Below are 13,411 nucleotides of genomic sequence, written 5' to 3'. Positions count from 1 at the left end.
ATAGGGTCTACTTTCCAAAATGGTGTCACTTGTGGGGGATTTCAATGTTTAGGCACATCTGTGGCTCTCCAAACGCAACATGGCGTCCCATCTCAATTCCAGTCAATTTTGCATTGAAAAGTCAAATGGCGCTCCTTCGCTTCCGAGCTCTGTCATACGCCCAAACAGTGGTTTACCCCCACATATGAGTATCGGCTTACTCAGCACAAATTTTTCAACAACTTTTGGGGTCCATTTTCTCCTGTTACCCTTGGTAAAATAAAAGAAATTGGAGCTGAAGTAAATTTTTTGTGAAAAAAAAAGTTAAATGTTCATTTTTATTTAAACATTCCAAAAATTCCTGTGAAACACCTGAAGGGTTAATAAACTTCTTGAATGTGGTTTTGAGCACCTTGAGGGGTGCAGTTTTTAGAATGGTGTCACACTTTGGTATTTTCTATCATATAGACCCCTCAAAATTACTTCAAATGAGATGTGGTCCCTAAAAAAAATTGGTGTTGTAAAAATGGGAAATTGCTGGTCAACTTTTAACCCTTATAACTCCCTAAAAAAAAAAATTTTGGTTCCAAAATTTGGGAAATGTTACTTATTAAGTATTCTGTGTGACATATCTGTGATTTAATTGCATAAAAATTCAAAGTTGGAAAATTACGAAATTTTCAAAATTTTTGCCAAATTTCCGTTTTTTTCACAAATTAACGCAGGTAATATCAAATAAATTTTACCACTATCATGAAGTACAATATGTCTCGAGAAAACACTGTCAGAATCACTGGGATCTGTTGAAGCGTTCCAGAGTTATAACCTCATAAAGGGACAGTGGTCAGAATTGTAAAAATTGGCCTGGTCATTAATGTGCAAACCACCCTTGGGGGTAAAGGGGTTAAACTTTGCCTAGGCATAGGGCCCCACTTTGCCTAAAACCGGCCCTGCCTACAAGTGTACAAAGATATTATACAGTCACCATGTGACAAGTGGGCCTGTGTAACTTCAAATGCCAGGGCTGAATTTTAGTCCCAGTCCGGCGCTGCTGTAGAATGTAAGCCCACAAGGGCAGGGTCCTCTTCCCTCTGTACCAGTCTATCACTTTCAGTATGTCTACTGTAAGTGTGATATTTGCATTTTGTATGTAACTCCTTCTCATTTAAAGCACCATGGAATCAATAGTGCTCTATAAATAAATAATAATATTTTAATAAAGTTTAACTTTCTTTATCTATCATAGATTGCTTGCCAGATTTATTAATACATTAAATGCCTTTAATAAATGCTCGCACAGTCTCTGTCATTACTACCTCCTGTGGTCGGGTATTTCATAGTTTGGCTGCTCTAACTGTAAAAAAAAAACCTTTTCCTATATTGATTTCTAAATAGGCTTTTCTACGCGCTCTCACAAAGTGCCTGAAAGACTCATGGAAGAAGGACAGCTCAGGAGAAAAAACAGATTCCCCATATACAAAACCCAGATGCGGGAGCAGAGGAAAGTATAAGCTTCTGGAGAAGGGAGTAGCCTATCTAAGATTTGGCATCTGTTGTTGTTATTGTGCCGATTATGAATAATTAGCTGTCATGATTCATTTAAAAGCTAACTGCACCCAGTTCCTTATTTCCATATAAATATGAATGGGACAGTCACAAATTTAGGTAGGGGGAATTTCACAACTTTAACTGTATCACACACGAAATGATGGGTGAAGGTCGATCATATCTTTATGTAGTAATATTACTACACTACACTTTCAAAGAACTGGACTAGTAGTCTAATGCCCTGTAGCACTTCAACAGTCAAGAAAGCCCACATGGTCAAAACATTCCAGTGCTTCCTTTCTATAATTAAACAGCCACTGTGTTCTGAATTTCTAAAATAAAATAACATAAGTTAAAAACACATACACAACCACCCATTAGCAACATGTTACAGCATACTAATGGAACGCCCCCATGGGGCCGTGGGGTACTCGGTACTGGGTCCTGCGGTTCACAGGGGGATGTCACGGTGGCTGACCCGGTCTGTAGCCCTGGGACGTCCGTGTAAAACAGGAAGGTCTTTAAAGGGGAAGTGTTCATGACGCCACCTGTGGTATTCGGTGAGGGTGACCGACGCTGCTTTAAGGGGTCCGCTGGGGTGATGTTATGGCAGCTAGATGGTATACCTTCCCACAGGTGAAGTGTATCCCCAGGGCTTCCCAGTGTGTAGGTGGTGAATGATGAGAGGCGCTGTGAAGAACGAAGACACAAGGTTGCAATCTCTTTACCTTTACTGGAGGCTTCAGCATCCACAGTCCAGAGCACCAGACGACAGGGTAGGCAGAGTCTGGCTGGTTTGGAGGCAAGTCCAGAGTCCCCTTGTCCAGGTGGAAATCAGTAGCCTTCCTCTAGCGCCGTGGTGTTGTAGTCCCTTACTGCCTATGGCTTCTCATAAGGTCTTCACAGATGTTGTAGATGTTATGTCTCTCTCTCTCTGTCCCCCGGATAGGATAGGACAAACCCGTATAACCGGTGGCTTGAGGCGGTTTATAGGGACTCTATCATGCCCCAACTTCTAAGGGGTGCCACCTTGCCTCCTGGGTGTAGGGCGGACAGGTAACGTGGTCGTTGCTGCCTCAGTGTTCCAGCTACTGGGATCCTGCACCTCAGAACGAGGCAGCCTGTGTAGGGCTGATCCCCTTCTGGTATCCACTCCTTTCCTACAACTTCTTTCACCCTCTGCATTACAGTTCTCCTTCTGTGTCTCTTTCTAGGAGCTGCAGCTCTCAGGGCATGCACAGATTCGTGTCCTTCTTCCTCGATCACTGACAGGATCCCACCCCTGTCAGGGACCAACTACCTGAGCAGAGCTCAGCCAGCAACTCCCTAACTTTCCCTACAGGCAACCAGTTTTACCAGTGTGAGGAGTGACCTAATAAATAGGAGCAGAGCTCCCCCTGGTGGCCTGGAGTGTGAAATGTGTTGCATGTTTGTGTTACCTGGATGCAGTTGTCCTTCTTTGCCTCCAAACGTAACATCACTCTTCCCTAGAGGAAAATGATATTACTGCAACAACCAGGACCCTGGGGCGCTGCACTAACATTAGAAATGCTTGCTGAATATCGTCTTGAATACCAAGAGGAATTGTCACTTTAAAGCTGCTGATGTCTTACCACGACACCAAATTTATCACAAACTTGGACCTACGAGCATTTATAGTATGTCGGGTCCGCTCCACTGTTATACCATCCTGAGCTCCCTGCCATACAGCTCGGTGAACTATCTCGGGCCAAACCAGGAGGAATTCAGGGAAGAAAATGGGGACATGATCCAGGTTCGATCTCATCATCATTATCACTTTGGACACTTTGTAGGGACAACAGATGTTGCCACCCACATGTAAAACTAATATCACTGGACCAGTAATATATCTCCCAATATCGATGACCATATGCAAGACTTGAGCCATTGCAAACCTCTGACTCTCTAATTCACATCAATGCCCCCAAAAGCCCAGGTTTTGCGCAACTTTCAACCTGCTGTGCTGTCCAGAATATGTAAGAATGCCCTAACAGCTACTCAGATTGCCTTGCAGACTGTAATAATCCAAAATAAAAGAAAAATTAAGTTGATAAATCAGGTCTGATATATCTTACAAAACAAACTGAACACCACTTTCTAATGCTTTGAACCTCTGCTTGGACAAATGCCATGGTGGCCTTAATAGCGATTTATTTTACTCATTTATATAGCGCCATTAATTCCACAGCGCTTTACAAACATGATTGGCACTGTCCCAATAGGGATTCTAGATTGTGAGCCCCAATCAGTATGTCTTTGGAATGTGGGAGGAAACCAGAGAGCCCGGAGGAAACCCACGCACAGGGAGAACATACAAACTTCTTGCAGATGTTGCCCTTGGTGGGATTTGAAACCAAGAAACCCAGCGCTGCAAAACTGCAGTGCTAACCACTGAGCCACCGTTCTGCACAATTTGACAAGAATGTATCTCATAATTACTTGACTAAACTCCCACAGCCTCTAAACACCTACGAAAAAAATCGCATGAATTTGAAATTTTGTTAAAGGCGAGCCATCTATATGTGACAAAAAAAATACCTCCACATCTATAGCCTAAAATAATTGTAAACTAATTTAACTGGTCAAATCAGACCAGAAACTGAGTGAAAGAGAACCCAAGTGCCCCTGCCCACTGGGTCTGTTTTTGAGTGGCGAACATGGAAACGTATTAGCTCCAACAGTCATTTTGTCAAATAATAAACCAACCACTGATTTGTTTTCGAAGTTGGAACTAATTCACTTTGTTTTCGAAGTTGGAACTAATTCACTAATGGGCAAGGTGCCAAAATTGAAATTGCAAATGCAGCTGACAAAAAGATGACTCAGTGTAGAAACAACAAACCAAAGGTATAAGTGAAATTATATGACCCAGCAAGGAGAGAGAAATCGGGCATCTATATTATGTACTGGATTGAGCCTCTTCCACCCTTTTAAAGCCTATTTAACGAAAGAGGCCTTAGTGATGTCCGGCCATCCTAATAATTGAAAATAAAAAGCCAAACCAACCACGAACCCACCTCCTTACGAAGTTGCAAAACAAACTCGATTGCTACTCCAATTCAGGACTGGCAGGAATTGTGGACTGGTCTACCCTTAATCAAGAGTCACCCCCTTCTTCAAGACCTACCATTAGATTGCCATGTTGAATGTGTGATGGAAGATTCAATTAAAGGCATCAGCTGTTTGTCAATGGATCCAATGTTGAAAACTGGCAAGGCAATTGGGGAGGAGCTCTCTGAAAATCTGCCAATTAAAACTTAATAATACATCAGCAATACAAATATAAATTCCTGGGACATGGAGTGAACTAAACCAGATATTTTGATGCAAACACAACAGTGCTAGGTGATGAAAAAGACTAAGTAACAGGAGAGAGGATGAAGACAAACATGCAATGAACCACACTAAAAAGTGTCATTCCAAAAACAATCTTTTTTTGACAAAATGGCCACCCTATATTTCAACAACTACAACAATAGGAAAAAGTTCAAGCAATGTCAGGTTTTCGCTAAATCCTTGGTCCGTCCACAAGTCCGCATACCACAGATTACTGAAGATTGTACCAAAAGCCTTTTTCTTAGCCAGGCTAGAAGCCCTGGATCATACACTCAGTTCACGTCTGTTGCCATAAGGATGAGGTTGACAAATGAAATTCACAGATGCACTGGAAAGCTTTGAAGAGGATGGAGAGTACCATCTAGAGGACATGGATCTGTGACACTTCCTGTAGGAACTGGACCTCCGATGCGAATGCGTGGAGTGCCCCCGGAAGAAGCTAAGGGCGAAACGCGCGTCGGGGCGACAGGGGAACGCCGAATTACCCAATACCAAAGGATTTACAGCTTTTATTCAGCCACGAGTCACGGCATTGAGATAACTTGTACTTGTACTTTGTATTGTGTATTTGCAGCCTGTATTCAGCCATGAGGCACTGCGCTTTATATTACTTATAAGTTGCACACTTAAATAGCATACCATGTATCCAATATAGGGGCATAGTAGATTCATGCATATACAATGGCGTGCATCAGGTAGATCTGGCTATAATAGAAACACAGAAAAAAGTTTGGGCGTGAAAGCCCTAGCCAGCTCACCACTCCAGCCGCAGGTGCATGGGACTTCGTCTGAACCCGACGTGTAGTAGCACTGAAGAAAAAAAATGGTGTTGTCCCAGCTCCTTAAACGAATTTCTTTATTGAAGACACATTTAAAATTACAAAAGCGGCTCAATCCTCATACTGTGACGGTGTGCTAAGCATACCAATAGTCCAGCTACGCGTTTCGATCTCTCCCGATCTTTATCACAGCTGTGATAAAGATCGTGAGAGATCGAAACGCGTAGCTGGACTATTGGTATGCTTAGCACACCGTCACAGTATGAGGATTGAGCCGCTTTTGTAATTTTAAATGTGTCTTCAATAAAGAAATTCGTTTAAGGAGCTGGGACAACACCATTTTTTTTTCTTCAGATCTGGCTATACATTATACCTCACATTAATTATTTAATCTAAATTGGTATAGATCTCTTCATTCGCTGTATCGTGGTTAAAATATATATGCCTTTTTAGGGTATTATCCTGGCCCCCTGGGTATCTTTTTGTACTATATGTTTTGTAACCTTTTTTAATGTTTGGATAATAAATAGTATTTTTATCGGTATCTTATGGTCCTCTTCATTGGACTCAGGGGTTAATTCAACTGAGCTTCCAAATTGTTGTTTCGTATATCAAAGTGTGCAATATTAGCAAACTGATTCACATAAATTACACTCAATAAAATATTACTTTTATTAGTTACTATTAAAAACTGAAGAAATTAAAAATAAAATAGAGATATCCTAGTTTGTTAACTGTCCCAAAGAGGTAAACAATATCCAGTATAATGAAAAAATGCTTCTTGTATCGATTTGAACAGTATCAACCCGCAAAATAATAGAGGATAAGATGCGGAAGCTTTGATCCTGCTGCCAAATACTATAAAGGGAGAGAAATGCCCTGTTATGAGATTACTATCAGCCCTGTGGAGGTTGGCACCCTACAATGTGAATAGGCCACCCTGCTCAAAGTAGACTCACCCTGATATCCCCTTTTACTTCCTATATGAACACAGGCAATAAGTAATTAATGGTTAATACAAAAAAGCATGTAGCAGAACCCACAACAATAGTCAGAGATATGTTCATAGACCAAAAGCACCCCATGGACCCAAGGTGCCACAATAGGGTATTATCTTATCCTCATATACCAGGATATCACCTAGAAGGTTGATATCTATTGGAATTAAGAAACAAAGTAATGCTACAAGACACAAGATAATATTCAGTTTATCACATAAAATACAAAGCAAGTACAATACACTTAAGCTAACAATGATAGACTAGTAGAGGGGAAGAGAGGACTCTGTCTTCTTTGGCTTATACTCTACATTATTGGGGGAGACAATAGATCATGACAACACAAGCCCCATTATCAAATAAATCAATACACAAGACACCATAAACAGTGTGGAAGCAAATGGCCATGACGTTTATTTTGAGTTACTTGAAAAGAATAATTTATTCACTCTTAAGTTATAATATTTTTAAAAGAATTCATCAATAATAATAAGTAATAATAATTTTATTTATATAGCGCCAACATATTCCGCAGCGCTTTACAAATTATAGAGGGGATTTGTACAGACAATAGACATTACAGCATAACAAAAATCACAGTTCAAAATAGATACCAAGAGGAATGAGGGCCCTGCTCGCAAGCTTACAATCTATAGGAACAAGGGAGACACGAGAGGTGGATAGTAACAATTGCTTTCGTTGTTCGGACCAGCCATAGTGTAAGGCTCGGGTGTTCATGTAAAGCTGCATGAACCAGTTAACAGCTTAAGTATGTAACAGTACAGACACAGAGGGCTATTAACTGCATGAAATATATGAGAAAATGATGTGAGGAACCTGATTAAGGTTTAAGGTTTTGTTGTTTTGTTTTTTTTAATGGGCCACACAGGAATAGTTAGGTTAATGCGTTGAGGCAGTAGGCCAGTCTGAACAAATGCGTTTTTAGGGCACGCTTAAAACTGTGAGGATTGGGGATTAATCTTATTAACCTGGGTAGTGCATTCCAAAGAATTGGCGAAGCACGTGAAAAGTCTTGGAGACGGGAGTGGGAGGTTCTGATTATTGAGGATGTTAACCTCAGGTCATTAGCGGAGCGGAGGGCACGGGTAGGGTGGTAGACCGAGACCAGGGAAGAGATGTAGAGTGGTGCTGAGCCATGGAGTGCTTTGTGGATGAGGGTATTAGTTTTGTACTGGATTCTTGAGTGGATGGGTAACCAGTGTAATGACTGGCACAGGGTAGAGGCATCGCTGTAACGGTTGGTGAGGAATATAATCCTGGCAGCAGCATTCAGGACAGATTGGAGCGGGGAGAGTTTGGTAAGAGGGAGGGCAATTAAGAGAGAGTTGCAATAGTCCAGACGAGAATGAATGAGTGAAACAGTAAGAGGTTTTGCAGAGTCGAAAGTAAGAAAAGGGCGAATTCTAGAAATGTTTTTGAGATGCAGATAAGAAGAGCAAGCCAATGATCAGATGTGGGGGTGAAGGAAAGCTCAGAATCAAGTATGACCCCAAGGCAGCGGGCATGTTGCTCGGGAGTAATGGTGTAACCACACACGGAGATGGCAATGTCAGGCAAAGGTAGGTTAGTAAAGAGAGAGAACACGAGGAGTTCAGTTTTTGACAGGTTCAGTTTCAGATAGAGGGAGGACATGATGTTAGAGACAGCGGTAAGACAATCACTGGTGTTTTCTAAAAAGGCAGGCGTGATATCAGGAGAAGAAGTGTATAATTGGGTGTCATCAGCATAGAGATGGTACTGGAAACCAAATCTACTGATTGTTTGTCCAATAGGGGCAGTATACAAAGAGAAGAGGAGGGGGCCTAGGACTGATCCTTGAGGAACCCCAACAGTAAGGGGAAGGTGAGAGGAGGAGGAACCAGCAAAAGATACAGTGATGGAGCGGTCAGAGAGATAGGAGGAGAACCAGGAGAGAACGGTGTCCTTGAGGCCGATGGAGCGGAGCATAGTGAGGAGGAGCTGATGATCCACAGTATCGAATGCTGCGGAGAGATCCAAGAGAATTAGCATGGAGTAGCGATCATTAGATTTAGCTGTTAGTAGATCATTAGAGACTTTAGTGAGGGCAGTTTCAGTAGAGTGTAAAGAGCGGAAACCAGATTGAAGAGGGTCGCGAAGAGAGTTATCTGAGTGATAGCGGATAAGACGGGAATGGACTAGGCGTTCGAGGATTTTAGAGATGAAGGGAAGATTAGAGACTGGTCTATAATTAGTGGCACAGTTTTGATCGAGCAATGGTTTTTTAAATAATGGGAGTATGATGGCATGCTTCAATGAGGAGGGAAAAATACCGGAAGAGAGAGAAACGTTGAATATATCAGGATCCTGTCAGCACCGGTGCACTGCTACTGCTGAACAAGGTGACTCACCCACACTGCGGGAGAGCCCGGGGTCAGATACTACAAGGAAAACTCAGATAGACGGGACCTGCATGGCGTGCTGAGTATGGTAGAGAACAGAAGTACATACGAACATGTGAACACAGGGGGCGGGGCTTAGCGTCCTGCTGCTGGAGATGAGTGCAGGATTTTACAGGGAATCTGATGTAGAGGAGAGGGGAACTCAGGTCGGACAGGTGGGGGTCATACACGGAGAGGGCGGTGCGGTACAGAAGGGGCGAGCAGAGTATAGTCAGAACGTAGCAAGAGATCAGAAAACCAGAACGGGCAATAGACGGTACAGAAACAGCAGGCAGGAATCACCTCTAGGTAGACTCTAATATAAGGCAGTGTAGAGGAAAACCGCATGCACTATCCGGAAATGGTGCCTTAGTAGGGTCCAAAGCCGTATATAGTGAAAGATAAACTTAGGCACTCAACTTAAATGGAGTTTTTTTGTAATTTATTGTAGTCATCAAAATAAACGTTTTGGCCTCAATGCTTGGCCTTCTTCAGTAACAATTTCCATAAGGAAGATATAGAAGCATCCCTTGGACGTGATGTGGGATGTACGGCACTAGTGCAGTATGAGCTGCTCGAGGTAATGAAGTCCTGGTTATAGTGTCCACAATTAGTTATCAAGAGACCGGTGCCGGCTTGTGCTAGTGCGACGCGGTATCCACCGCTAGTCTGCAGACAGCACTAGTGCCGTACATCCCACATCACGTCCAAGGGACGCTTCTATATCTTCCTTATGGAAATTGTTACTGAAGAAGGCCAAGCATTGAGGCCAAAAGGTTTATTTTGATGACTACAATAAATTACAAAAAAACTCCATTTAAGTTGAGTGCCTAAGTTTATCTTTCTCTAATATAAGGCAGTCCCCCATTGGCAGATTGTAATATTATGCACCCCCAGGCAAACTCTAATGTAAGGCAACCCCCATAGGTAGACTGTAATGCAAGGCAGCCCCATAGGCAGATTGTAATGTAAGGCGCCCCCATAGGCAGACTGTAATATAAAGCAGCACCCCCATAGGCAGACTGTAATGTAAGGCAGCACCCCCCATAGGAAGACTGTAATGTAAGGCAGCACCCCCCATAGGCAGACTGTAATGTAAGGCACCCCCCATAGGCAGAATGTAATGTAAGGCACCCCCCATAAACAGACTGTAATGTAAGGCAGCACTCCCCCCATAGGCAGACTGTAATGTAAGGCAGCATCCCCCCATAGGCAGACTGTAATGTAAAGCAGCATCCCCCCATATGCAGACTGTAATGTAAGGCAGCAATCCCCCCATAGACAGACTATAATTTAAGGCAGCACCCCCCCATAGGCTGACTATAATGTAAGGCAGCCCATAAAATAAATAAATACAATACTTACCTCTCTTTCTCCTGGCTCCTGCATTGCTCGGAGCTCACGCTCATCTCCTGACAGCGGTTTCCGGGTAGTAACGTCATTGCGCTCGCTGTCAGTGTCTATGACTGTGTCAAACACTGATGCTGACAGGGGGATGATGGGAGAAGCAGCGTAACACTCCTTCTCTCATCAATGCGGTCAGCTGTTCTGGGTGGATGCTGATACAATTGACCCTGCCATGCGGTGCGGGGGCCACTGCATCGGGTCCCCCTCCGCCTGCTCAGGGGCCCCATAGCGGCCAGGCGGCAGAGCAGGGATATCGATCCTCCCTGCTCTGCTGCAGAATGTAACTGTATGAGGGCGCTGTGCACGCCGATACAGTTACAGTACCATAGCTCTGGGTGTGCCCCCTCAGAGCGCGGGGCCTGGGGCCACCACCCCTTCTTCCCCCGGTAGCTATACTACTGCTATTTAGACATCAATATAAGACAGTTTTTTTAACAGTTAGAGCAGTCAAACTATGAAATTCCCAACCACAGGAGTTAGTAATGGCAGAGACTGTGCCAGCATTTACTGAAGGCATTTAATATATTGATTGCCAGATTTATTAATATATTATGGATGGATATAGTTAAACTTAATTAAAATATGTCATTAAGAGCTTGTCAGTAGAATTCAGCTTTAAGTCAACGCCTTCCACGCCTTGATAAACTGCAGAAAAAACTTTCTTAATTAAAAATGTTCTTGTTTCACACACATATATATATATATATGAAGTCTTAAACCACTCCAACCCTGTCAATATATGCATAATATGTCAGCTAAGGCGGAGACAAAATGGAGATAATCCAGTCATAATTTCCTTTATCATGGTCCAATAATTGTAATGCCATAAGCATTATGCATAGTTAACCTGTAATTTGTTACACAGTGTTCTGCAACCATAATTTCTCCTGGTCATCAGGGATGATTATGTATGAGGCCGGCGTCACACACAGCGTAAAACAATACGGTCCGTATATTACGGCCGTAATACGCTGAAAAGTCCCGAAAAAAGTGGTCCGTAGCTCCTCCGTAGGCAGGGTGTGTCAGCGTTTTTTGCGCATGGCATCCTCCGTATGTAATCCGTATGGCATCCGTACTGCGTGGTTTTCTCGCAGGCTAGCAAAACCAACATACCGCTATAGAAGTGATCCATGTGTCCCAAAAAGAAAAGAAAATATATATATACTGTCTATATATATATATATATATATATATATATATGTCAGTAGACACATATATTAGAGAGAAAAGCCGGTAATTCAGTGCGGTGTACAGTAAAATCACACTGACAGCTTACAGTAGAATAGGTAGAATAAATGTGTACACATAGAATAGGTATATATATATATATATGTCAGTGAGACACATATATGTATATATATTAATATTTATTCCAGCGCTAGACAGCTTGAAAGCCGGTAATTCAATTACCGGCTTTTTCCTTCTCCTTCCTAAAACCCGACATGATTTGAGACATGGTTTACATACAGTAAACCATGTCTTCTCTCCATTTTTTTTGCAGATTCCACACTACTAATGTCAGTAGTGTGTATCTGCAAAATTTGGCCGTTCTAGCTCTTAAAATAAAGGGTTAAATGGCGGAAAAAATTGGCGTGGGCTCCCGCGCAATTTTCTCCGCCAGAGTAGTAAAGCCAGTGACTGAGGGCAGATATTAATAGCCTGGAGAGAGCTCCCTGGCTTTCTAGGTAATTTCCCACGATCTATGAACAGCCAGCAGAGGGCGCCTCACCGCAAATAAAGCTAAATATAGATCATTGATCTATTTTTAGCCTCATTCCCTGGGGTTTTGCAGCGAGGAGCAGCCTGCATTAGCACAGCTCCTTGCTGCAAAATGTTTTAACCCCTTCAGAAGGATTTACATCGTTGGACGTTACAGATCTGCGGAGGGTAAGTATATTGTTGGTTTATTATGTTTTTTTACTCACAGAACGAGGGTCTTCAGTGACTGGATTGGGCGTTGAATAAAATACTGCAACAACCATTGTTTTTATTTCATTAAAATAATTTTAAATAATGTGTTTGTGTTTTATTTAACCCTTCACTACAATTGGATTAATAATGGATAGGTGTCATAATTGACGCCTCTCCATTATTAATTAGGCTTAATGTCACCTTACAATAGCAAGGTGGCATTAACCCTTCATTACCCCATATCCCACCGCTACACGGGAATGGGAAGAGAGTGGCCAAGTGCCAGAATAGGCGCATCTTCCAGATGTGCCTTTTCTGGGGTGGCTGGGGGCAGATATTTTTAGCCAGGGGGGGGGGGGGCCAATAACCGTGGACCCTCTCCAGGCTATTAATATCTGCCCTCAGTCACTGGCTTTACTACTCTGGCGGAGAAAATTGCGCGGGAGCCCACGCCAATTTTTTCCGCCATTTAACCCTTTATTTTAAGAGCTAGAACGGCCAAATTTTGCAGATACACACTACTGACATTAGTAGTGTGGAATCTGCAAAAAAAATGGAGAGAAGACATGGTTTACTGTATGTAAACCATGTCTCAAATCATGTTGGGTTTTAGGAAGGAGAAGGAAAAAGCCGGTAATTGAATTACCGGCTTTCAAGCTGTCTAGCGCTGGAATAAATATTAATATATATACATATATGTGTCTCACTGACATATATATATATATATATACCTATTCTATGTGTACACATTTATTCTACCTATTCTACTGTAAGCTGTCAGTGTGATTTTACTGTACACCGCACTGAATTACCGGCTTTTCTCTCTAACAGCGCTGCGTATTTCTCGCACGTCACACTGCTTGTCCGTGTGTAATCCGTATTTTTCACGCTTCCATAGACTTTCATTGGCGTATTTCTTGCGCAGTACGGTGACAAACGCAGCATGCTGCGATTTTGTACGGCCGTAGAAAGCCGTATAATACTGATCAGTAAAATACGGCAAATAGGAGCA

Source organism: Ranitomeya imitator, chromosome 2 (assembly GCF_032444005.1).
Source record: "Ranitomeya imitator isolate aRanImi1 chromosome 2, aRanImi1.pri, whole genome shotgun sequence".
Taxonomy (NCBI): Eukaryota; Metazoa; Chordata; class Amphibia; order Anura; family Dendrobatidae; genus Ranitomeya; species Ranitomeya imitator.
The sequence above is the reverse complement of the archived record's forward strand: the minus strand, read 5'-3'. Positions refer to the sequence as shown.